This window comes from Orcinus orca, chromosome 5 (genome assembly GCF_937001465.1).
Source record: "Orcinus orca chromosome 5, mOrcOrc1.1, whole genome shotgun sequence".
Taxonomy (NCBI): Eukaryota; Metazoa; Chordata; class Mammalia; order Artiodactyla; family Delphinidae; genus Orcinus; species Orcinus orca.
In genome coordinates this window covers 134,175,754-134,201,689 of record NC_064563.1, presented here as the reverse complement: position 1 = coordinate 134,201,689, position 25,936 = coordinate 134,175,754, and the positions used below count along the sequence as shown (strand labels likewise).

Below are 25,936 nucleotides of genomic sequence, written 5' to 3'. Positions count from 1 at the left end.
GGTTAGAATGTCCTATAAATATCAATTAAGTCCATCCTGTTTAATGTACCATTTAAAACTTGCATTTCCTTATTTATTTTCATTTTGGATGATCTGTCCATTGATGAAAGTGTGGTGTTTAAGTCCTCTGCTATGATTGTGTTACTGTCAAGTTCACATTTTATGGCTGCTAGCATTTGCCTTATGTATTGAGGTGCTCCTATGTTGGATGCATAAATATTTACAATTTTTATATCTTCTTCTTGGATTGATCCCTTGATCATTATGTACTGTCCTTCTTTGTCTCTTGTAATAGTCTTTATTTTAAAATCCCTTTTGTGTGATATGAGAACTGCTACTCCAGCTTTCTTTTGATTTCCATTTGCATGGAATACCTTTTTCCATCCCCTCACTTTCAGTCTGTATGCATCCCTAGTTTTGAAGTGGTTCTCTTGGAGACAGCATATATATGGGTCTTATTTTTGTATCTATTTAGCCAGTCTATGTCTTTTGGTTGGAGCATTTAATCCATTTACATTTAAGGTAATTATCAATATGTATATTCCTATTACCATTTTCTTAATCGTTTTGGGTTTGTTATTGTAGGGTTTCCTTCTCTTTTGTTTCCTGCCTAGAGAAGTTCCTTTAGCATTTGTTGTAAAGGTGGTTTGGTGGTGCCGAACTCTCTTAGCTTTTGATTTTCTGTAAAGGTTTTAGTTTCTCCATTGAATCTGAATGAGATCCCTGCTGGGTAGAGTAACCTTGTTTGTAGGTTTTTCCCTTTCATCACTTTCATTATGTCCTGTTACTCACTTCTGGCTTGCAGTTTCTGCTGAAAGTTCAGCTATTAACCTTATGGGGATTGCCCTGTATGTGATTTGTTGTTTTTTCCTCATTGCTTTTAATATTTTTTCTTTGTATTTAATTTTTGATAGTTTGATTAATGTGTGTTTTGGCATGTTTCTCCTTGGATTTATCCTGTATAAGACTCTCTGTGCCTCCTGGACCTGATTGACTATTTCTTTTCCTGTCTTAGGGAAGTTTTCAGCTATAATCTCTTCAAATATTTTCTCAGTCTCTTTCTTTTTCTCTTCTTCTGGGATCCATATAAGTTGAATGTTGGTGCATTTAATATTGTCCCAGATGTCTCTAAGGCTGTCCTCAATTCTGTTCATTTTTTTTTCTTTTCTGTTCTGTGGTAGTTATTTCCACTATTTTATATTCCTTGTCACTTATCTGTTCTTCTGCCTCAGTTATTCTACTCTTGATTCCTTGTGGAGAATTTTAAATTTCATTTATTCTGTTGTTTATCGTTGTTTGTTTGCTCTTTAGTTCTTCTAGGTCCTTGTAAATGTTTCTTATGTTTTCTCCATTCTATGTCCAAGATTTTTTATCATCTTTACTATCATTACTCTGAATTCTTTTTCAGGTAGACTGCCTATTTCCTCTTCATTTTTTTGGTTTGATCAGCTTTTACCTTGCTCCTTCATCTGCTGTATGTTTCTCTGTCTTCTCATTTTTCTTAATTTACTGTGTTTGGGGTCTCCTTTTCACAGGCTGCAAGTTCCTAATTCCTGTTGTTTTTGGTGTCTGCCCCCAGTGGCTAAGGTTGGTTCAATGGTTTGTGTAAGTTTCCCGGTGGATGGGACTGGTGCTTGTGTTCTGGTGGATGAGGCTGGACCTTGTCTTTCTGGTGTGCAGGATCATGTCTGGTGGTGTGTTTTGGGGTGCCTGTGATCTTATTATGATTTTAGGCAGCCTCTCTGCTAATGGGTGGGATTTTGCTCCTGTCTTGCTAGTTGTTTGGCATAGTGTGTCCAGCACTGTAGCTTGCTGGTCATTGAGTTGAGCTGGAGATCTCTGCAAGAGCTTTTGCCTTTTGATATTACATTGTGTAGGGAGGTGTCTGGTGGACAAGTGTCCTGAATTCGGCTCTCCCATCTCAGAGGCACAGGCCTGACACCCGGCTTGAGAACCAAAACTATCAGCCACAAGGCTCAGAATAAAAGGGAGAAAAAAAGGAAAGAAAAATTAAATTAAAATAAAATAAAATAATTAAAATTTAAATTAAAAATTGAAAAAATTAAAAAGTAATAAGAAAAAGGAAAGAAAGAAAGAAGAGAGCAACCAAAGAACCAAAACAAATCCACCAATGATGCAAGCACTGAAGTCTATACAAAAAGAAAGAAAAAAAAGGACAGACAGAACCCTAGGATAAATGGTAAAAGCAAAGCTGTACAGACAAATCACACAAAGAAGCATACACATACACATTCACAAAAAGGAAAAAAAAGGAAAAAAAAAAAGAAAAAATATATATATATAAATAAAAAAGGAAGAGAGCCACCAAATCAATAATCAAAACTACCAATGATAATAAACTCTAAATACTAAAGTAAGATAACATAAAACCAGAAACAAATTAGATGCAGAAAGCAAACCCCAAGTCTACAGGTGCTCCCAAAGTCCACTGCCTCAATTTTGGGATTATTTTTTTTTCTATTCAGGTATTGCACAGATGCAGGGTACATCAAGTTGATTGTGGAAATTTAATCCACTTCTCCTGAGGCTGCTGGGAATGATTTCTCTTTCTCTTCTTTGTTCGCACAGCTCCTGGGGTTCAGCTTTGGATTTGGCCCCGCCTCTGCACATAGGTCGCTTGAGGGCATCTGTTCCTGCTTAGACAGGAAGGGGTTAAAATAGCAGCTGATTTAGGGGCTCTGGCTCACTCAGGCCCTGGGGAGGGAGGGGTACAGAATGCGGGGCGAGCCTGCAGCTACAGAGACTGCCATGATGTTGCACCAGCCTGAGACGCGCTGTCTGTTCTCCCAAGGAAGTTGTCCCTGGTTAATGGGACCCTGGCAGTGGCAGGCTGCACAGGCTTCCAGGAGGGGAGGTATGGATAGTGACCTGCACTTGTGCATGGGATTCTTTGTGGCTGCAGCAGCAGCCTTAGCATTTCATGTCAGTCTCTGGTGTCCACGATGATAGCTGTGGCGTGCACCCATCCCTGGAGCTCATTTAGGCGTTGGTCTGAATCTCCTCTACTTGCGCACCCTGAAACAATGGTCTCTTGCCTCTTAGGCGGTCCAGTCTTTTTCCCGGACTCCCTCATGGCTAGCTGTGGTGCAATAGCCCCCTTCAGGCTGTGTTCATGCAACCAACCCCAGTCTTCTCCCTGGGATCTGACCACCAAAGCGAGAACCTCAGCTCCCACCCCCCAGCCATTCCAGCAGGTGAGCAGACAAGCCTCTCAGGCTGGTGAGTGCTGTTTGGCACTGATCCTCTGTGTGGGAATCTCTCCACTTTGCCCTCTGCACCCCTGTTTCTGTGCTCTCCTCTGTGGCTCTGAAGCTGTCTCCCTGTCCACCCCCTGTCTCCGCCAGTGAAGGGGCTTCCTAGTGTGTTGAAACTTTTCCTCCTTCACAGCTCCCTTCCAGAGGTACAGGTCCCATCCCTATTCTTTTGTCTCTTTTTTTTCTTTTTTCATTTGCCCTACCTAGGTACGTGGGGAGTTTCTTGCCTTTTGGGAAGCCTGAGGTCTTCTGCCAGCACTCAATAGGTGTTCTGTAAGAGTTGTTCCACATGTAGATATATTTCTGATATATTTGTGGGGAGGAAGGTGATCTCCATGTCTTACTCCTCTGCCATCTTGAAGGTCTCCCCCAGCCATCTTGTTTTCTGTTGATGGCTCTGGAATGGCTATTATTCCACGGGAATGCAAAACAGGAGTCAACAATACTGAAGCTTTCCATTTCTCGATTGTCAGCTAATAGTTTTACCCTTCCTTCCTGGATGATCTCACAATCTGTCACCACAGGCACACAGGAGCTATTTAAGGCACTAAGCAGAGCTCATGGAAACCCACTTTCCATGTTCATTGCATGTCCAAAGAAAATGTAATAAACAAAGAAACCCAACGTGCTGTGTGGTACAGTTACTTAACTTTATTTGCAAAATCAAGTTAGAAATATAGAGATTGTTATTTGAAGTACTGAATAAAGTAACGTTTTACAAGGAGGAAAAGAATACAGTAATTAAAAGCAGCCACTATTGAAACTTTCTTAAGACAATTTGGATACTGTATTCATTTCTTGTGGCTACTGTAACAAATTACCACAAACTGGTTGGCTTAAAACAACAGAAATTTGTTCTCTCACAGTTCTGGAGGACATAAGTCCAAAATCAAGGTGTCAGCAGGGTCTCACTTCCTCCAAAGGCTCTAAGGAAGGTTCAATTTCTTGACTCCTCCAGCTTCTGGTGGCTGCAGACATTCCTAGACTTCTGACTGTACCACTCCAATCTCTGCCTCTCTCTGTCTACACTTGCTCCTGAATGATGTAAGCCAGTCTTGTGACTCTGAATACCACCTAAACATCACCTTTGGTGATAACTCCTGAATTTCTCTCTTCAGTCCAGACCTCTCCCATAAAATCCAGATCCATATGTATGACTTCCTGGTTGACACCTCTGCTTGTAATAGGCATCACAAAATCATCATGCTCCAAATCAAGCACTTGTGCTTTTTTTCATCTTGGTGAATGGAAATTTCAAGCCAAAAACCTGTGACATTCATGACGCTTTTCTTCTCAGTGTTCATCAACAAATCCTGCCAGCTCTTTCTTCAATTTTTATTTAGAACTTAACCACTTTTTGCCACCCTCAATACCTGTATCAAACCATCATCTCTCACCTGGATTATCGTGGTGCCGCTTATTACAATAGCCTATAATTGCACCTGCTCCGGGAGCAGATCTCTCTGCTTTTGTTCTTGCCCTTCTCCTTCCTTCAGTCCATTTTTAATACAGAAACCAAGGTGAGTTGGACAAATCCCATCCCCTGTGTTTCTCCTTATATCTCACACTACTGTCACAGTCACAACACTTCTGATACTTCTGGTCACCCAATGTGTGGAGGTTTTCCCACTCCAAGCAATTCTCTGTGACAGCAGCTGGGTGTCCCACAATTTAACTCAATTATGAAACAACTGGGAGATAGTGTCAGATCTCATGGGGTAAGGGCTCAGTCCCATGAGACTGCCCTGCCACTTCAGATGCTAATCGCAAATGGTAGATTCCCAGGCTACCCACAACTTCTGTTCTACTTGGCTACAAATCAGAGGTTCCCATGACCTCTTCCCCCATGAATTTGATTATTTGTTAGAGCAGCTCACAAACTCAGGAAAATACTTATGTTTACCAGTTTATTAAAGGATATGATAAAGGATACAGATGAACAGCCAGATGAAGAGATATCTTGGGTGAGGTTGGGGAGGGCCCCTAGCACAGCAGTTTCTGTCCCTATGGAGTTGGTGTGTGTCACTATCCTGTTATATGAATGTGTTCACCAACCTGGAAGCTCTCTGAACCCCATCCTTTAGGCTTCACTACATAAGCATGATTGATGAACCCATTGGCCAGTGATGATTAATTTAACATCTCACCCCTCTCCCCTTCATGGAGGTCAAGGGTAGGACTGAAAATTCCAACTGTCTGATCACTTGATTGGTTCTCCTGGCAACCAGCCCCCATCCTTAGATATGGTCCAAAAGTCACCATATTAACATAACAGAAGACACATTTATTGCTGTCATCACTGAGGAAATTCCAAAGGCTTTGGGAGCGCGGTGCCAGAAAAGGCGATGAAGACCAAAGAATACATATTTCTTTTATCATAAATCACAGTATCACACAGGGTGATTTTCTTGATATATGTCCTGTCATTTCACTATTCTGCTCAAAACCCTCCAGTGATTTTCCATATCACTCAGTGTAAAACCCAGAGTCTTATTATGGCCTGTAAGGCCCTCTGTGATCTGCTCTAATCCATCACCATCATTGTCCTCAGCTCATCTTCTGCTGGTCCAAACCTGGCTCACCCCCATTCATCCTCACTACTTCTCAAAATTAACACCAGCCAGCTCCTACCATAGAACATTCTGTTGCCTCCATCAGGAATGCTCTCCCATTATCTCCAATGCAGTTTCCTTACTTCCTTCAGGTTTTTACTCAGAAGTTGCCCTCTCCATGAGATCTTTCCCGGGCCTCTCACCCTGACATGCCAATGGCCTTCTTCTTGTTCATGATCAGTTCTCCTTCTAGAATGTAAAGCCCTAAAGTCAGATTTTTGTCTATTTTGTTCACTGCTGTATCCCCGGTGTCTAGTACAATGTCTGGCTCACAGTTGGGTAGGCATTTTATAAATGAATGAATAAATGAGTGAATGAATCATTGAATGAATGAATGAGTTCTTCAATAGATTTATAGACATAACATAAACAATGACCAGTTGAAGTAAAAAACAAACAAACAAACAAACAAATAAATATATGTGGGGTGTAATTTTACTGCATTTCTGAAATGGTTGTTATTGGAATATACTCACCATTACAAAGTAAATAGAATCAAAACAATATATTCCTTTTACAGGAACAAGATTGAGTGTTATTATTTTTGTGTGTTTTTTTTTTTTTCTTTCTCATCATCAAATGAGATGGATTCCCTGGAACAATGAAGTATTGTTTTTCTTAAATTCCTTTTGGGAAGAATAGTGTACATTTTATACTTCCACTCATCATCCAGCATAGGCTCCATCTAGAGGGAGCTGGAGTGGAAACAATAGGTAACAGTAGAAATGCTTCTTTATAAAATATGTGCGTGTAACAAGGTCTTAATTCCCACTGTTTTATACTTACACTGACTCGACTGGGATACCTCCCTCCTCCATAGAAAACTAGGAAATGCCCGGTTCTCTTTCATCAAAGCTAAACACAGCTTTCTTCAGGAAAAGCACATATGTATTTAATAAATGTGTGTTGAACTGAATTAAACTACTGTAAGCCATGAAGTTAGAGGAAAGATCTTTACAGGAAAGCAGTGATTTGAAAGCAGGTTAGGAAGCAGTTTATTAAATATCCTTGGAAACTAAGAGAAACATTTTTTAATTTATAAACATTCAATAAATTGGACCTAGAGCAAGGCTGGGTCCTTTTAAGATTTCTGGACCCTATTCCTTGACATTATGATTCTATTTGATTATGTGTGGAATGGGGTCTAGAAAATGTTTGGAAACCATTGCTTTGGGTTTACCTCAGGTATCCTTGTAAAAGCACAGCATTTGGTCTTAGCCTTCTCTAAGTGCTACCTTTTGCCTACAGAGATTATGCTGTTGACCCAACAGTAGTAGGGCTTATGATTATGAACAATTCTCTTGGAAGTCTAGATCGAACTATGTGATGCAAACCACTAGCTTTGACTAGGCCCACATCTCCCCACCACTATACCCCACTGAAAGCAAACTGCTACCTGTGCAGGATGTAGCCATCTGTGGTTACCAGCTGTGTCCCTGTAGTCACAAAATACTACAGTCTATGACTTAGCTTGAACTCATTGGTGCAGGAGTCTACGCAATAGACACAGAAACACTCTCATGGTAATGGAACTCTGCTACCTAAGTTTTACTGCAATTTCAAGTGAGTTTTTCTCTGCTTACTGTAAATCACTGTGCCATGAATTCAGAATCCTGTTGCAAGAGAATGGTACATGCATAGATGTGATTTCTGTTAAATTGTCCATTTTCAATTTCAAAGCTCTTGGGGTAAAAAATGAAGATGCTGTATATCTTAGTTAGCAAGGGCTGCTATGACAAACACCATAGACTGGGTGGCTTAAACAGCAAACATTTGTTTCTCACAGTTCTGGTGGCTGGGAAGTCCAAGTCAAGATGATGGCAGATCTGGTGTCTGGTGAGGACAGGCTTCCTGGCTTGTAGACAACTATCTTCTCTCCTATCTTCACATGATAAAGATCTCTCTCTCTCCCTCTTCTTCTTCTTATAAAGACATTGATTCCATCATGAGAGCTCCACTCTAATAATCTAATTACTTCCCAAAGTCCCCACCTCCAAATATTGTCACATTAGGGCTTCAACATATGAATTTGGGGGTACACAAATATTCAGTCCATAGCATTCTGGCCTTGGTCCTTCCGAAATTCATCTCCTTCTCACATAAAAATACATGCATTTCATCCCAACAGCCCCAAAGTTCTTAACATGTTCCAGCATTAGTTCTAAAATCTAGAGCCAAAGTCTCATCTAAATTTCATCTAAATCAGATATGGGTGAGGCTCCAGGTAAAATTCTCTCCCCGCTACAAACTTGTGAAACCAAACAAGTTATGTGCAAAATACAACGTTGGGACAGGCATAAGATAGTTATGCCCATTCCAAAAGGAAGAAATCAGAAAGAAGAAGGAGGTGATGGGTCCCAAGCAAGTCTGAAGGCTAGCAATGCAAACTCCAAAAGAGCTTAAGGTTTAAGAATAATCCTCTTTGGCTCAATGCTTTGCCATTTGGACCCACTGGGCTAGCAAAATCACCCCACAGCTCGCTGGAGTGCTCAGTGGCTCACTGTAGAGCCTGGGCCAATTCACAGCTTTTCCCAAGGAGGTCACACCCCAGAGTTTCGCTGGACAGCCCTGCTCCCAGATCTCCAAGTTGTCCCGTACCAAAAAATGTTGGTTTTGACTTTCAAAACTACTCCAGAAGGTAAGCCTACACCTTATTTTTTCACACCCCTTTTTGAGTGAACATGTGTGGTGCCTTTTCTCAGGTGAGGGATATAGAGTGGAAGGGGACAGAGCCTTTCACATTAGCCTTATTTGTGCCAACATCTATTCTTCCCAGCAGAGTATAATGATAAAAACAAAGACAGGGACACATAGGCCCTTGTAAACCAAGCCTAAATACACACATTCATTAAGAAAAAGTGTTTTTCAGAACGCAATCTAGTTTGCTGTGTATAGGTTATATGATGCTACCCTTATCATTTTAAGTGGCACAAACATTCACACAGGAAGTCAGAGCCTGACTCAAAACAAAAACAACAACAACAACAAAAACCCTCTTCCACTTTCTGACCTTTTCCTTTTGGTTGGACAATGTGTTCTAAATTATCATTTGCCATAACCTCAGCCTGAAAATTGTGGGGAAGATGGGGAAGAGGCTGGGGGTATACATTGATGATGACCTTTGACCCTCATGCAAGCTTCCTATTGGTGATAAGACAGAGGCTGGTCCCTAACCATATTAAGAGGGTTCTGATTTTAATTCCAACATGTATATTGGGGGAGGAGGGATTTCCCCAACCACCAAGCAAATCTCTGTTGCCAACTGCGTGTCCTACAATTCAACTGAATTTTGACACCATCTAGCTAAAGATAGTGTCAGATTCCAGAGGTTAAGGGTTCAGTCATACAAGACTGCTCTTCACTTCAGATATACCCAGATTATCATTTTTGCTTCTGACTGGCCAGCTGTAGGTTGGAGTTCCAACAGCCCTCTCCTTGGCTTTGATTTATTTGCCACAGCAGCTCACAGAACTCAGAGAAGCACTTGACATACTAGATTACTGGTTTGTTAAAAAGAATATATTTCAGGGACAGCCAGATGGAAGTGATGCATAGGACAAGGTACAGGGAAAGAGTGTGGAGCTTCCATGCCCTCTCCAGGCACCCCACTCTCCCCAAATCTCCATGTGTTCACCAACCCAGAAGCTCTCCAGACTCTGTTCTTTTGAGATTTTATAGAGGCTTCATTACAAAGGCAAGATTGATTAAATCATTAGCCATTGGAAATTGAACTCAATCTCCAGCCCCTCTCCCCTTCCCAGAAGTTGGGGGAGGGGGGACTGAAAGTTCCAACCTTCTAATCATAATCGTTGGTTCTCCTAGCAACCAGCCTCCAGCCTTAGATATTTTCCAAAAGCCATCTCATTAATATAATAAAAGACACCTTAATTGCTCTCAACAGTTAAGAAATTTCAAGGGTTTTAGGAGTTTAGTGCCAGAAATGAGGTCAAAAACCAAATATATACTTCTTTAAAAAAATTATATTTATTTATTTGTTTGTTTATATATTTGTTTGTTTGTTTTGGCTGCATTGGGTCTTCATTGCTGCGTGCGGGCTTTCTCTAGTTGCTGCAAGCTGGGGCTACTCTTCATTGCACTGCGTGGGTTTCTCATTGCGGTGGCTTCTCCTGTTGCAGAGCACAGGCACTAGGTGTGGGATTCAGTAGTTATGGCACACAGGCTCAGTAGATGTGGCTCATGGGTTCTAGAAAGCAGGCTCAGTAGTTGTGGTGCATGGGCTTAGTTGCTCCGCGGCATGTGGGATCTTCCCGGACCAGGGTTTGAACATGTGTCCCCTGCAATGGCAGGCGGATTCTTTTTTTTTTGGCAGGCAGATCCTAACCACTGCATCACCAGGGAAGCCCTGTACTTCTTATTATTAATTACAATATCACATATGTCAGTCAATATATAAGGACTGATTTATAATTTGTACTTAGTCTGATTCACTTAACAGAAAACAGAAAATGTTTTTATATAATTCACATAATTAAAAATAGAAAAATAGTTTATGTAAAAAAATACGAACAATACTTCTTAACTTTGGGTACATATGACGTGTGACTGTGGGTGGTGAAAGTGAACATGGAAAAGCCAGGCACATGGATTTTGAGGTTTATCACCCTCCTGCACTCCATCTGCCATGCTCTACTTCTCAGGAGTTCAGTTAAAAAGAAAAGAAAAGAAAAAGAAAGTTGGGTCTTCATCTTCATTTGGTTCCTTTCCTTCATTTGAGGAACTCTCAAATTCCTGTTCTTTTCCCTCACGCACTGACTTGGCTGGGACAATTTAGAAAAAAATAAGATGGTCAGGGGTGGGAGGGGCCACTTAACTTCTCTCCCTTGAGCCTAAATTAGTTTCTTAGTTTTGTTTTTTCTAACCCTTCCATGGCCCATTGAATTTTTAAGAGAAGTCATGATCAGCCCAGCTTAACTAATAGAAAGAGAGAGAAGCATTGACCTTAGGAAAAAACAGGAAGTGGGGAGTGGTGAAGGGAGAGAAAGAGCAGAGAAGGAAGAGGAACAGAAGAAGGAAAAAAGTAGGGATTCCTCCTCTGTAAACCATGGAACCCAGGCCTCCAGAAGTTGTCTATATGGAGAATCCCAAAGACTTGAAATGTCTCATTGACAAGCTCACACCTACAAAACTAAAATAATAATAATAATACATGTGTCATTATGTATGTGTCGTTCTACTCACCTGTCAGAGACACTGAAACTCAATTTTGTAAAACTGCAGCTATGGGGAGGAGAGAGGAAGTGGCTAATGCTGAAAGAATCTGCTTCTGTGTGAGGTCTGACACTTGTTAATAGCTTTCTCCTGTTTCTATCATATTTCACTTTCTTGGCACTTCCCCAGTCTTGTATATATCTCACTTCACTCACTATAGGTTTTTGGTATTTGTCAGCAACCTTCTCTAAAGAAAAAAAGGAGATAGTGGTAGGGTGTTGAGCTAAGGACACCATTTATAATGCTTGCTTGGTGAAGGAATGAAAGAAAGTAACCCCCAAAATGACAAAACACAGTCTACTTACACACCATCTAAGCACGTAACAACAGTACTTAATATTCTCTTAAACCCAGGTATATGCAGCTTTACGTAAAAGACAACCCTATACCAAAGAAACAATTCTGAGGTGAGCAGGCAGTTCTACCAGTGCCAAATCCCTTTTTTATCCTCATTATCCATGTGTAATAATACTTATTTCTGAGGCATGATTGCATGTTCGGGGAACTTTCACTGCATTATATCATTTCCTTTATAGAGCAGTCCTCCAAGGTAATCAAGGCAGCAGTTTTAACTAATATTTAGAGATGAAGTACATCAGAAATAACCTGGTGAAGTAAATATATTTATATTTATTATGAATCAAATATCTGAGTTTGTTAAAGACAAGGCTTTGTGATTTTGAATAATCTGGTCAAAATATGTGACCTCTCTATTTATTTTTTCATTTATAAAAACAAGAACACTACCTCCTACCTGGATTATTATAAGGCTTAAATGAAATATTAATAGTGAAAGAGCTATTTCATACTAACTTTCTTCCTGGTACTTAAAAATCTTTCTCAAAGAGGAAGTAGGTGGACCAAGATTCAGAACTTCATTTCCAATTCAGATATTTGTTCTAGCCTGCCGTATACAGATTAATGGTGCTCACATCTGAGCCAGCGGTTAACTTTTCCCCTAAACAGCTGCAGGCTGAACATCTTAAGATACTTTGGTCTTCATAAGGATGGTGATTCTGAATACGACACAGTCCATCTTCATGAGGGTTCTCACCACGTTCTTGCAAAGATATACAAGTAAACAAATAATTGCTATTAATTACTGCGGAAGCCGTAACATCAAAGAGTTTCTGGTCTTAAGTAGGGGCTGTTCCAATTGTGGGCCAGCTAGTTTGCGGCAGTAAACCCACCATATGTCGATCTTCTTCTGGTGAAAAAGTGTCTGCTGTGTGAGCTTACCACTTCACTGTTGCACATCTACTAACATTTCTGAGAGAAACTGAAAGTCCCTCTACCCCAGGACCTACTTACCATTGTCTGAAAAAAGAAAAAGACAAAATCAAAAAGCAGAATTCTTCCTAAGGTTAATTTCAGAATAAATATCCAACATGATTCCATAGGAAGTATTAACATGGTCACATAATATTCACCTCTGGTTTCTCAAAGAACAGAGAAATAATCTTCACATGCATCTCATCTCATCAGTCTATAAAAGCCAGAGACATTTCCAAAAGGAGCCGAAATAGTTTAATACACACATCTTAGCTTTCGAAAACTGACACTAGTTGGTTATTTAAGAGAGAAAGTCAGTTTAGAAAGAAATTGCGGGAGCTTCATGATGGTGGAAGAGTAAGACGTGGAGATCACCTTCCTCCTCAAATATACATCAGAAATACAACTGCATGTGGAACAACTCCTACAGAACACTTACTGAACGCTGGCAGAAGATCTCAGACCTCCCAAAAGGCAAGAGTCTCCCCACAAATCCTGGGTAGGGCAAAAGAAAAAAGAAAAAGCAGAGACAAAGAATACGGACGGGACCTGCACCAGTGGGAGAGAGCTGTGAAGGAAGAAAGGTTTCCACACACTAGGAAGCCCTTTCGCGGGCGGAGACTGTGGGTGGTGGAGGGGGGGAGCTTCAGAACTGCAGAGGAGAGCACAGCAATAGGGGTGCGGAGGGCAAAGCGGACAGATTCACGCACAGAGGATTGGTGCCGACCGGCACTCACCAGCCCGAGAGGTTTGTCTGCTCACCCGCCGGGTCAGGCGGGGGCTGGGAGCTGAGGCTCGGGCTTCGGAGGTTGGATCCCAGGGAGAGGACTGGCGGCATGAACACAGCCTGAAGGGGTTAGTGCGCCACAGCTACACAGGAGGGAGTCCGGGAAAAAGTCTGGAACTGCCGAAGAGGCAAGAGACTTTATCTTGCCTCTTTGTTTCCTGGTGTGCGAGGAGAGGGGATTAGGAGCACTGCTTAAAGGAGCTCCAGAGATGGGCATGAGCTGCGGCTATCAGCGCAGACACCAGAGACGGGCATGAAATGCTAAGGCTGCTGCTGCCGCCACCAAGACGCCTGTGTGCGAGCACAGGTCACTCTCCACAGGTCCCCTCCCAGGAACTTGTGCAGTCCACCACTGCCAGGGTCCCGTGATACAGGGACAACTTCCCCGGGAGAAGGCACGGTGCGCCTCAGGCTGGTACAACGTCATGCTGGCCTCTGCCGCCGCAGGCTCGCCCCACATCCGTGCCCCTCCCTCCCCCTGGCCTGAGTGAGCCAGAGCCCCCGAATCAGCTGCTCCTTTAACCCCGTCCTGTCTGGGCAGGAACAGACACCCTCAGGCGACCTACACACAGGGGCGGGTCCAAATCCAAAGCTGAATCCCAGGAGCTGTGCGAACAAAGAAGAGAAAGGGAAATCTCTCCCAGCAGCATCAACAGCAGCAGACTAAATCTCCACAATCAACTTGATGTACCCTGCATCTGTGGAATACCTGAATAGACAACGAACCATCCCAAATCAAGGAGGTGGACTTTGGGAGCTGCGATATATATTTTTTTTCACTTTTTCTCTTTTTGTGAGTGTGTATGTGTATACTTCTCTGTGTGATTTTATCTGTATAACTTTGCTTTTACCATTTGTCCTAGAGTTCTGTCTGTCCGTTTTTTTTTTCTTTCTTTCTTTTCTTTTTTTCTTTAAGTACAGTTTTTAGCACTTGCTATCATTGGTGGAATTGTTTTTTTGTTGGTTGCTCTCTTCTTTCTTTCTTTCTTTCTTTTTTTATTTTTTTATTACATAAAAATTTTTTAATAATTATTTTTTATTTTAATAACTATTTTATTTTACTACATTTTCTTCTTTCTTTCTTTCTTTATTTTCCCCCTTTTATTCTGAGCCATGTGGATGACTGGCTCTTGGTGCTCAAGCCAGGAATCAGGGCTGTGCCTCTGAGGTGGTAGAGCCAAGTTCAGGACACTGGTCCACAAGAGACCGCCCAGATCCACTCATTGGCGAAATCTCCCAGAGATATCCATCTCAATGCCAAGACCCAGCTCCACTCATTGAGCATCAAGCTAGAGTGCAGGACACCCTATGCCAAACAAGTAGCAAGACAGAAACACAACCGCATCCATTAGCACAGAGGCTGCCTAAAATCATAATATGGCCACAGACAACCCAAAACAAAGCACTGGACGTGGACCTGTACACCAGAAAGACAGGATCCAGCCTAATTCACAAGAACACAGGCATAGTTCCCTCCACCAGGAACCCTACACAATGCACTGAACTAGCCTTAGGCCCAGAGGACAGACACCAAAAACAATGGGAACTACAAACCTGCAGCCTGCAAAAAGGAGTAAGTTAAGCAAAATGAGAAGACAGAGAAACATACGGCAGATGAAGGAGCAAGGCAAAAACCCACCAGATATAACAAATGAAGAGGAAATAGACAGTTTACCTGAAAAAGAATTCAGAATAATGATAGTAAATATGATACAAAATCTTGCAAATAATAGAATGGAGAAAATACAATAAACGTTTAACAAGTAGCTAGAAGAACTAAAGAGCAAACAAACAGTGATGAACAACACAGTAAATGAAATTAAAATTCTCTAGAAGACATCAATAGCAGAATAACTGAGGCAGAAGAACGGATAACTGACCTGGAAAATAAAATAGTGGAAATAACTACTGCAGAGCAGAATAAAGAAAAAAGAATGAATAGAATTGAGGAAAGTCTCAGAGACCTCTGGGACAACATTAAACACACCAACATTCGAATTACAGGGGTCTCAGAGGAAGAAGAGAAAAACAAAGGGACTAAGAAAATATTTGAAGAGATTATAGTTGAAAATTTCCCGAATATGGGAAAGGAAATAGTTAATCAAGTCCAGGAAGCACAGAGAGGCACATACAGGATAAATCCAAGGAGAAACATGCCAAGACACATATTAATCAAACTATCAAAAATTAAATACAAAGAAAAAATATTAAACGCAGCAAGAGAAAAATAACACACTAGGGAATCCCCATAAGGATAACAACTGAACTTTCAGCAGAAACGCTGCAATCCAGAAGGGAGTGGCAGGACATATTTAAAGTGATGAGGGAAAAAACCTACAACCAAGATTACTCTACACAGCAAGGATCTCATTCAGATTTCATAGATAATAAAACCTTTACAGACAAGCAAAACCTAAGAGAATTCAGAACCACAAAACCAGCTTTACAACAAATGCTAAAGGAACTTCTCTATGTAGGAAACACAAGAGAAGGAAAAGACCTACAATAATAAACCCAAAACAATTAAGAAGATGGTAATAGGAACTTACATATCGATAAGTACCTTAAATGTAAATGGATTAAATGCTCCAAACAAAAGACATAGACTGGCTGAATGGATACAAAAACAAGACCTGTACATATGCTGTCTACAAGAGACCAACTTCAGACCTAAAGACACATACAGACTGAAAGTGAGTGGATGGATAAAGATATTCCACGCAAATGGAAATCAAAAGAAAGAGGGAGTAGCAATTCTCATATCAGACAAAATAGACTTTAAAACAAAGACTATTACAAGAGAAAAAATAAAGGATACTACATAATGATCAAGGGATCAATCCAAGAAGAAGATATAACAATTGTAAATATTTATGCACCCAAAATAGGAGCACCTCAATACATAAGGCAAATGTTAACAGCCATAAAAGGGGAAATCGAAAGTAACACAATCATAGTAGGAGACTTAAACACCCCACTTTCACCAATGGACAGATCATCCAAAATGAAAATAAATAAGGACACACAAGCTTTAAATGATACATGAAACAAGATGGACTTAATTAATATTTATAGGACATTCCATCCAAAACAACAGAATACACATTCTTCTCAAGTGCTCATGGAACATTTTCCAGGATAGATCATATCTTGGGTCAGAAATCAACCCTTGGCAAATTTAAGAAAATAGAAATCATATCAAGTATCTTTTCTGACAACAATGCTATGAGACTAGATATCAATTATAGGAAAAAATCTGTAAGAAATAAAAACACATGAAGGCTAAACAATACACTGCTTAACAACCAAGAGATCAATGAAGAAATCAAAGAGGAAATCAAAAAATACCTAGAAACAAATGACAATGAAAACACAACGACCCAAAATCTATGGGATGCAGCAAAAGCAGTTCTAAGAGGGAAGTTTATAGCAATACAATCCTACCTTAAGAAACAAGAAACATCTCAAATAAACAACCTAAGCTAACACCTAAAGCAATTAGAGAAAGAAGAACAACAACAAAAACCCAAAGTTAGCAGAAGAAAAGAAATCATAAGGATCAGATCAGAAAGAAATGAACAAAATGATAGTAAAGATCAATAAAACTAAAAGCTGGTTCTTTGAGAAGATAAAAAAAATTGATAAACCATTAGTCAGACTCATCAAGAAAAAAGGGGAGAAAACTCAAAAAAATAGAATTACAAATGAAAAAGGAGAAGTAACAACTGACACTGCAGAAATACAAAGGATCATGAGAGATTACTACAAGCAACTGTATGCCAATAAAATGGACAAACTGGAAGAAATGGACAAATTCTTAGAAATGTACAACCTTCCGAGAATGAACCATGAAGAAATAGAAAATAAAAACAGACCGATGACAAGCACTGAAATTGAAACTGTGATTAAAAATCTTCCAACAAACAAAAGCCCATGACCAGACAGCTTCAAAGGTGAATTCTATCAAACATTTAGAGAAGAGCTAACACCTATTCTCTCAAACTCTTCCAAAATATAGAAGAGGGAGGAACACCCCCAAACTCATTCTACGAGGCTACCATCACCCTGATACCAAAGCAAGACAAAGATGTCACAAAGATAGAAAACTACAGACCAGTATCACTGACGAACATAGATGCAAAAATCCTCAACAGAACATTAGCAAACAGAATCCAATAGCACATTAAAAGAATCATACACCACAATCAAGTGGGGTTTATCCCAGGAATGCAAGGATTCTTTAATATACACAAATCAATCAATGTGATGCACCATATTAACAAATTGAAGGAGAAAAACCATATGATCATCCCAATAGATGCAGAGAAAGCTTTCGACAAAGTCAACACCCATTTATGATAAAAACCCTCAGGAAAGTAGGCATAGAGGGAACTTTCCTCAAAATATTAAACGCCATATATGACAAAATCACAGCCAATATCGTCCTCAATGGTGAAAAGATGAAACCATTTACACTAAGGTCAGGAACAAGACAAGGTTGCCCACTCGCATCACTATTATTCAACAGAGCTTTGCAAGTTTTAGCCACAGCAATCAGAGAAGAAAAAGAAATAAAGGGAATCCAAATCAGAAAAGAAGAAGTAAAGCTGTCACTATTTGCAGATGACATGATACTATACATAGAGAATTCTAAAGATGCTACCAGAAAACTACTAGAGCTAATCAATGAATTTGGTAAAGTAGCAGGATACTAAATTAATGCACAGAAATCTCTTGCATTCTTGTACATTAATGATGAAAAATCTGAAAGTGAAATTAAGAAAACACTCCCACTTACCGTTGCAACAAAAAGAATAAAATATCTAGGAATAAACCTACCTAAGGAGACAAAAGACCTGTATGCAGAAAATTATAAGACACTGATGAAAGAAATTAAAGATGATACAAACAGATGGAGAGATATAACATGTTCTTGGAATGGAAGAATCAACATTGTGAAAATGACTCTACTACACAAAGCAATCTACAGATTCAATGCAATCCCTGTCAAACTACCACTGACATTTTTCACAGAACTAAACCAAAAATGTTCACAATTTGTATGGCAACACAAGAGACTCCGAATATCCAAAACAGTCTTGAGAAAGAAAAACGGAGCTGGAGGTATCAGGCTCCTTGACTTCAAACTATACTACAAAGCTACGGTAATGAAGACAGTATGGTACTGGCACAAAAACAGAAATATACATCAGTGGAACAGGATATAAAGCCCAGAGATAAACCCATGCACACATGGGCACCTTAATGTTGATAAAGGAGACAAGAATATACAGTGGAGAAAATACAGCCTCTTCAATTAGTGGTGCTCAGATAACTGGACAGCTGCATGTAAAAGAATGAAATAAGAAGACTCCCTAGCACCATACACAAAAATAAACTCAAAATAGATTAAAGATCTAAATGAAAGGTCAGACACTAGAAAACACTTAGGGGAACACATAGGCAGAACACTCTATGACATAAATGACAGCAAGATCCTTTATTACCCACCTTCTAGAGAAATGGAAATACAAACAAAAGTAAACAAATGGGACCTAACGAAACTTAAAACCTTTAGCACAGCAAAGGAAACCAAAAACAAGACAAAAAGGCAACTCTCAGAATAGGAGAAAATATTTGCAAATTAAGCAACTGACAAAGGATTAATCTGAAAAATATACAAGTAGCACATGCAGCTCAATATCAAAAAAACAAACAACCCAATCCAAAAATGGGCAAAAGGCCTAAATAGACATCTCTCCAAAGAAGCTACACAGGTTGCCAACAAACAAGGGAAAGAATGCTCAATGTCATTAATCATTAGAGAAATGCAAATCAAAACTACAATGAGATATCATCTCACACCAGTCAGAATGGCCATCCTCAAAAATTCTACAAAAAATAAATGCTGAAGAGGGTGTGGAGAAAAGGTAACCCTCTTGCAGTATTGGTGGAAATGTAAATTGATACAGCTACTATGGAGAACAGTATGGAGGTTCCTTAAAAAACTAAAAATAGAACTACCATATGACCCAGCAATCCCATTACTGGGCATATACCCTGAAAAACCCAGAATTCAAAAAGAGTCATGTACCACAATGTTCATTGCAGTTCTATTTGCAATAGCCAGAATGGAAGCTATGGAATGGCTAATGGAAGCAACCTAAGTGTCCATCAATAGATGAATGGATAAAGAAGATGTGGCATGTATATACAGTGGAATATTACTCAGCCATAAAAAGAAGCAAAATTGAGTTATTTATATTGAGGTAGATGGACCTAGAATATGTCATATCAAGTGAAGTAAGTCAGAAAGAGAAAAACCAATACCGTATGCTAACACATATATATGTAATCTACAAAAATAAATAAACAAAGGTCATGGAGAACCAGAGGCAAAATGGGAATAAAGACACAGATTTACTAGAGAGGGGACTTGAGGATATGGGGAGTGGGAAGGGTAAGCTGGGACAAAATGGGGCAATGGCGTGGACATATATACACTACCAAACATAAAATAGATAGCTAGTGGGAAGTAGCTGCATAGCACAGGGATATCAGCTCGGTGCTTTGTGACCACTTGGAGGGGTGGGATAGGGAGGGAGGGAGGCACAAGAGGGAAGTGATATGGCGACATATGTATATGTATAACTGATTCACTTTGTTATAAATCAGAAAATAAAACACCATTGTAAAGCAATTATACTCCAATAAAGATGTTTAAAATAAATAAATAATCATTTAAAACGTTAGAACTTTGTATATATTTTGACCCAGGAATAAATAATAAATAATAAATATATAAATACATAAATAACAAAACTTTAAAAAAAAAAGAAAGAAATTGCCCATCCACCAAATAATTTTAACTTAAAAATTACAGATGAGTATTTATTTACTATTCTTTCAATAGGATCAAAGTAAATTTTGTGAATGAGAGTCTGCCAACTCGAGTTTTTTTTCTTAGAAAGAATAATCATAAATCATAACTGTGCCTGTGATATTTGTGACTTTCAGTCTCATTTTTTTTGTTTTTGTCTTTTTTCATTTCACAATGGTAATTCTTCCAATCCAAGAACATGGTATATCTCTCCATTTATTTGTATCATCTTTAATTTTTTTTATCAGTGTCTTATAATTTTCTGCATACAGGTCTTTTGTCTCCTAAGGTACGTTTAATCCTTGATATTTTATTTTTTTTGTTGCAATGATAAATGGGAGTGGTTTCTTAATTTCACTTTCAGAATTTTCATCATTAGTGTATAGGAATGCCAGAGATTTCTGTGCATTAATTTTGTATCTTGCTAGTTTACTAAATTCATTGTTTAGCTCTAGTAGTTTTCTGGTACCATCTTTAGGATTCTCTATGTATAGTATCATGTCATCTGGAAACAGTGAAATCTTTACTTCTTCTTTTCTGATTTGGATTCCTTTTATTTCTTTTTTTTTCTCTGATTGCTGTGGCTAAAACTTGCAAAGCTCTGTTGAATAATAGTAATGCGAGTGGGCAACCTTGTCTTGTTCCTGACCTTAGTGTAAATGGTTTCATCTTTTCACCATTGATATCAATGTTGGCTGCGGGTTTGTCACACCTGGCCTTTATTTTGTTGAGGTAAGTTCCCTCTATGCCTTCTTTCTGGAGGGTTTTAATCATAAATGGGTGTTGAATTTTATCAAAAGATTTCTCTGCATCTATTGAGCTGATCATATGGTTTTTCTCCTTCAATTTGTTAATATGGTGTATCATATTGATTTGCCTATATTGAAGAATGCTTGCTTTCCTGGGATAAACCTCACGTGATCATGGTGTATGATCCTTTTAATGTGCTGTTGGATTTTGTTTGCTAGTGTTTTGTTGAGGATTTTTGCATCTATGTTCATCAGTGATATTGGCCTGTAGTTTTCTTTCCTGTGACATCTTTGTCTGGTTTTGGTATCAGGGTGATGGTGGCCTCGTAGATTGTGTTTGGGAGTGTTCCTCCCACTGCTATATTTTGAAAGAGTTTGAGAAGGATAGGTGTTAGCTCTTCTCTAAATCTTTGATAGAATTCACCTGTGAAGGTGTCTGGTCCTGGGCTTTTTGTTGGAAGATTTTTAATCACAGTTTCAATTTCAGTGCCTGTGATTGGTCTGTTCATATTTTCTATTTCTTCCTCATTCAGTCTCGGAAGTTTGTGCATTTCTGAGAATTTGTCCGTCTCTTCCAGGTTGTCCATTATATTGGCATACAGTTGCTTGTAGTAATCTCTCATGATCCTTTGTATTTCTGCAGTGTCAGTTGTTACTTCTCCTTTTTCATTTGTAATTCTATTGATTTGAGTCTTCTCTCTTTTTTTCTTGATGAGTCTGGCTAATGGTTTATCAATTTTTTTATCTTCTCAAAGAACCAGCTTTTAGTTTTCTTGATGTTTGCTATGGTTTCCTTCATTTCTTTTTCATTTATTTCTGACCTGATCTTTATGTTTTCTTTCCTTCTGTTAACTTTGGGGTTATTTTGTTGTTCTTTTTCTAATTGCTTTAGGTGTAAGGTTTGGTTTTTTTTTTGAGATGTTTCTTGTTTCTTAAGGTAGGATTGTATTGCTATAAACTTCCCTCTAGAACTGCTTTTGCTGCGTCCCATAGGTTATGGGTCATCATATTTCCATTGTCATTTGTTTCTAGGTATTTTTTTTTCATTTCCTCTTTGATTTCTTCAGGGATGTCTTGGTTATTAAGTATTGTATTGTTTAGCCTCCATGTGTTTTTATTTTTTACAGATTTTTTCCTGTAATTGATATCTAGTCTCATAGCATTGTGGTCGAGATATCTAGTCTCATAGCATTGTGGTCGGAAAAGACAGTTGATATAATTTCAATTTTCTGGAATTTAGCAAGACTTTGTTTGTGACCCAAGATATGATCTATCCTGGAGAATGTTCCATGAGCACTTGAGAAGAATGTGTATTCTGTTGTTTTTGCATAGAACGTCGTATAAATATCAATTAAGTCCATCTTGTTTAATGTAGCATTTAAAGCTTGTGTGTCCTTATTTATTTTCATTTTGGATGATCTGTCCATTGGTGAAAGTGGGGTGTTAATCCCCTACTATGATTGTGCTACTGCTGATGTCCCTTTTTATGGCTGTTTGTATTTGCATTATGTATTGAGGTGCTCCTATGTTGGGCACATAAATATTTAAAATTTTTTATATTCTCTTGGATTGATCCCTTGATCATTATGTAGTGTCCTTCTTTGTCTCTTGTAATAGTCTTTGTTTTAAAGTCTATTTTGTCTGATATGAGAATTGCTACTCCCGCTTTATTTGATTTCCATTTGCATGGAATATATTTCTCCATCCCCTCACTTTCAGTCTGTATGTGTTCCTAGGTCTGACGTGTCTCTTGTAGACAGCATATATACAGGTCTTGTTTTTCTATCCATTCAGCGAGTCTATGGCTTTTGCTTGGAGCATTTAACCCATTTACATTTAAGGTAATTATCGATATGTATGTTCCTATTACCATTTTATTAATTGTTTTAAGTTTGTTATTGTAGGTCTTTTCCTTCTCTTGTGTTTCCAGCCTAGAGAAGTTCCTTTAGCATTTGTTGTAAAGCTCGTTTGGTGATGCTGAATTCTCTTAGCTTTTGCTTGTCTGTAAAGGTTGTAATTTCTCCATCAAATCTGAATGAGGTCCTTGCTGGGTAGAGTAATCTTGGTTATAGGTTATTCCCCTTCATCACTTTAAATATGTCCTGCCACTCCCTTCTGGATTGCAGAATTTCTGCTGAAAGTTCAGCTGGTAACCTTATGGGGATTCCCTTGTATGTTATTTTTTTGTTTTTCCCTTGCTGCTTTTAATAGATTTTCTTTGTGTTTAGTTTTTGATATTTTGATTAATATGTGTCTTGGTGTGTTTCTCCTTCGATTTATCCTGTATGGGACTCTCTGTCCTTCCTGGACTTGATTAACTATTTCCTTTCCCATATTAGGGAAGTTTTCAACTGTAATCTCTTCAAATATTTTCTCAGCCCCTTTCTTTGTCTCTTCTTCTTCTGAGACCCCTATAGTTTGATTGTTAGTGAGTTCAATGTTGGCCCAGAGATCTCTAAGACTGTCCACAATTCTTTTCATTCTTTTTTCTTTATTCTGCTGTGCAGTAATTATTTCTCCTTTTTTCTTCCAGGTCACTTATCTGTTCTGCCTCAGTTATTCTGCTACTGATGTCTTCTAGAGAATTTTTAATTTCATTTTTTGTGTTGTTCATCACTGTTTGTTTGTTCTTTAGTTCTTCTAGGTCCTTGTTAAATGTTTCTTGTATTTTCTCCGTTCTATTTCCAAGATTTTAGATCATCTTTACTATCATTATTCTGAATTCTTTTTCAGATGTCTGGTCCCATTGGCTTCGGTTGGTTCAGTGGATTGTGTAGGCTTCCTGGTGGTGGGGACTAGTGCCTGTGTTCGGGTGGATGAGGCTGGATCTTGTCTTTCTGTTGGGAAGGTCCATGTCTGGTGGTGTGTTTTGGGGTGTCTGTTGCCTTATTATGATTTTAGGAAGCCTATCTGCTAATGGGTGGCATTGTGCTTCTTTCTTGTTAGTTGTTTGGCATACGGTGTCCACCACTGGAGCTTGCTGGTCTTTGAGTGGAGCTGGGTCTTGGCATTGAGATGGAGATCTCTGGGAGATTTTTGTCATTTGATATTACATGGAGATGGGAGGTCTCTTGTGGACCAGTGTCCTGAATTTTATTCTCCCACCTCAGAGGCAAAGCCCTGACACTTGGCTGGAGCACCAAGAGCCTCTCATCCACACAGCTTAGATAAAAGGGAGATAACAGTGAAAGAAAGAAAGAAGATAATTTTTTTTTTTAAAGTTCTTAAAGTAAAAATAATTCTTAAAAAAAAATTAAAGTAATAAAAAAAAAAGAAAGAAAGAAGAGAGCAACTAAACCAAAAAACAAATCCACCAATTGTAACAATCGCTAAAAACTATACAGAAAAAAAAAAAAAAAAGAAAAGAAAAAAAAGAAAACGGACAGACAGAACCCTAGGACAAATGGTAAAGGCAAAGCTATACAGACAAAATCACAAATGGAAGCATACACATACATACTCACAGGAAGAGAAAAAGGGAAATAAATATATATATATATATATAGCGTTGCTTCCAAAGTCCACCTCCTCAGTTTGGGATGATTCGTTGTCTATTCTGGTATTCCACAGTTGCAGGGTACATCAAGTTGATTGTGGAGCTTTAATCTGCTGCTCCAGATTCTGCTCGGAGAGATTTCCCTTTCTCTTCTTTGTTCGCACATCTCCTGGGGCTCAGCTTTGAATTTGGCCCCGCCTCTGCTTGTAGGTCGCCGGTGTGCATCTGTTCTTCACTCAGACAGGATGGGGTTAAAGGAGCAGCTGATTTGAGGGCTCTGGGTCACTCAGGCCGGGGGGAGGGTGGGGTACGGAGTGCGGGGCGAGCCTGCAGCAGCAGAGGCCGGCGTGATGTTGCACCAGCCTGAGGCGTGCCGTGCGTTCTCCCGGGGAAGTTGTCCCTGGATCCTGGAACCCTGGCAGTGGTGGGCTGCACAGGCTCCCAGAAGGGGAGGTGTGGATAGTGACCTCTGCTCGCACACAGGCTTCTTGGTGGCTGCGGCAGAAGCGTTAGCATCTCATGCCCGTCTCTGGGGTCTGCACTGATAGCCGCGTCTCGCGCCCATCTCTGGAGCTCCTTTAAGCAGCGCTCTTAATCCCCTCTCCTCGCGCACCAGGAAACAAAGAGTCAGGAAAAGGTTTCTTGCCTCTTCAGCAGGTCCAGACTTTTCCCCAGACTCCCTGCCAGCTAGCCGTGGCGTACTAGGCCCCTTTAGGCTGTGTTCACGCTGCCAACCCCAGTCCTCTTCCTGGGGTCTGACCTCCGAAGCCTAAGCCTCAGCTCCCAGGCCCTGCCCGCCCTGGCGGGTGAGCAGACAAGCCTCTCGGGCTGGTGAGTGCTGTTCCGCAGCGATCCACTGTGCGTGAATCTGTCCGCTTTGCCCTCCGCACCCCTGTTACTGCGCTCTCCTCTGCGGCTCCGAAGCTTCCCCCCTCTGCCACCCAGAGTCTCCACCCACCAAGGGCCTTCCTAGTGTGTGGAAACCTTTCCTCCTTCACAGCTCCCTCCCCAAGGCGCAGGTCCTGTCCCTATTCTTTTGTCCCTGTTTTTTTCTTTTGCCCTACCCAGGTACGCGGGGGAGTTTCTTGCCTTTTAGGAGGTCTGAGGTCTTCTGCCAGCGTTCAGTAAGTGTTCTGTAGGAGTCGTTCCACATGTAGATGTATTTCTGATGTATTTTTGGGGAGGAAGGTGATCTCTGTATCTTACTCTTCCAACATCTTGAAGCTCCCTTATCTTTTTTTTTTTTTTTTTTTTTTGAGTGGAGGGAAAACTTGAAGCGCTCACAAACCAATCTAACATATATAAGTTTGCTAAAATGCTACAACTGGCCTTAGGTAAGGAATCACTCAGTGGTGATAGTAGATGAAAGTAATCTAGTAGTTATAAGTATTCAGCATTCTATGGGCACCAATTCATATGTTTTTTCAAAGAAAATGGTCAATCAAGGAGTAAGTTAAGCAGAGGCCAGCTAAGAGCCTCTACTGTATGTTCTGTTTCTGTTGATAATCCCAGGACAGCTCTTAAAGTACATTAAGAATATGCAGTTAATAATACTTAAATTGCCTCTGTCAACAACAAAGCCAGAGCTGAATTCTCTGATGAGGCTTTAAGTGCTGATACTTTGTATTGTTGCTTG

The 25,936-nt window shown here is 39.8% G+C and overlaps 1 protein-coding gene across 9 annotated transcripts in view; it reads left to right on the top strand.

Annotated features, from left to right (window-relative positions):
* GRIK1 (glutamate ionotropic receptor kainate type subunit 1) overlaps window positions 1–25,936 on the top strand; it is a 426,140-nt gene that overhangs the window by 243,079 nt on the left and 157,125 nt on the right. The window contains exon 1 of one of the 9 annotated variants that reach the window (XM_049710493.1): window positions 24,762–25,131. The exons of the other annotated variants lie outside the window; for them this stretch is intronic. The gene's annotated coding sequence lies outside the window, so the exon portion shown is untranslated. Of the gene's footprint in view, window positions 1–24,761; window positions 25,132–25,936 lie in introns of those variants that run through there. 9 annotated transcript variants of the gene reach the window in all.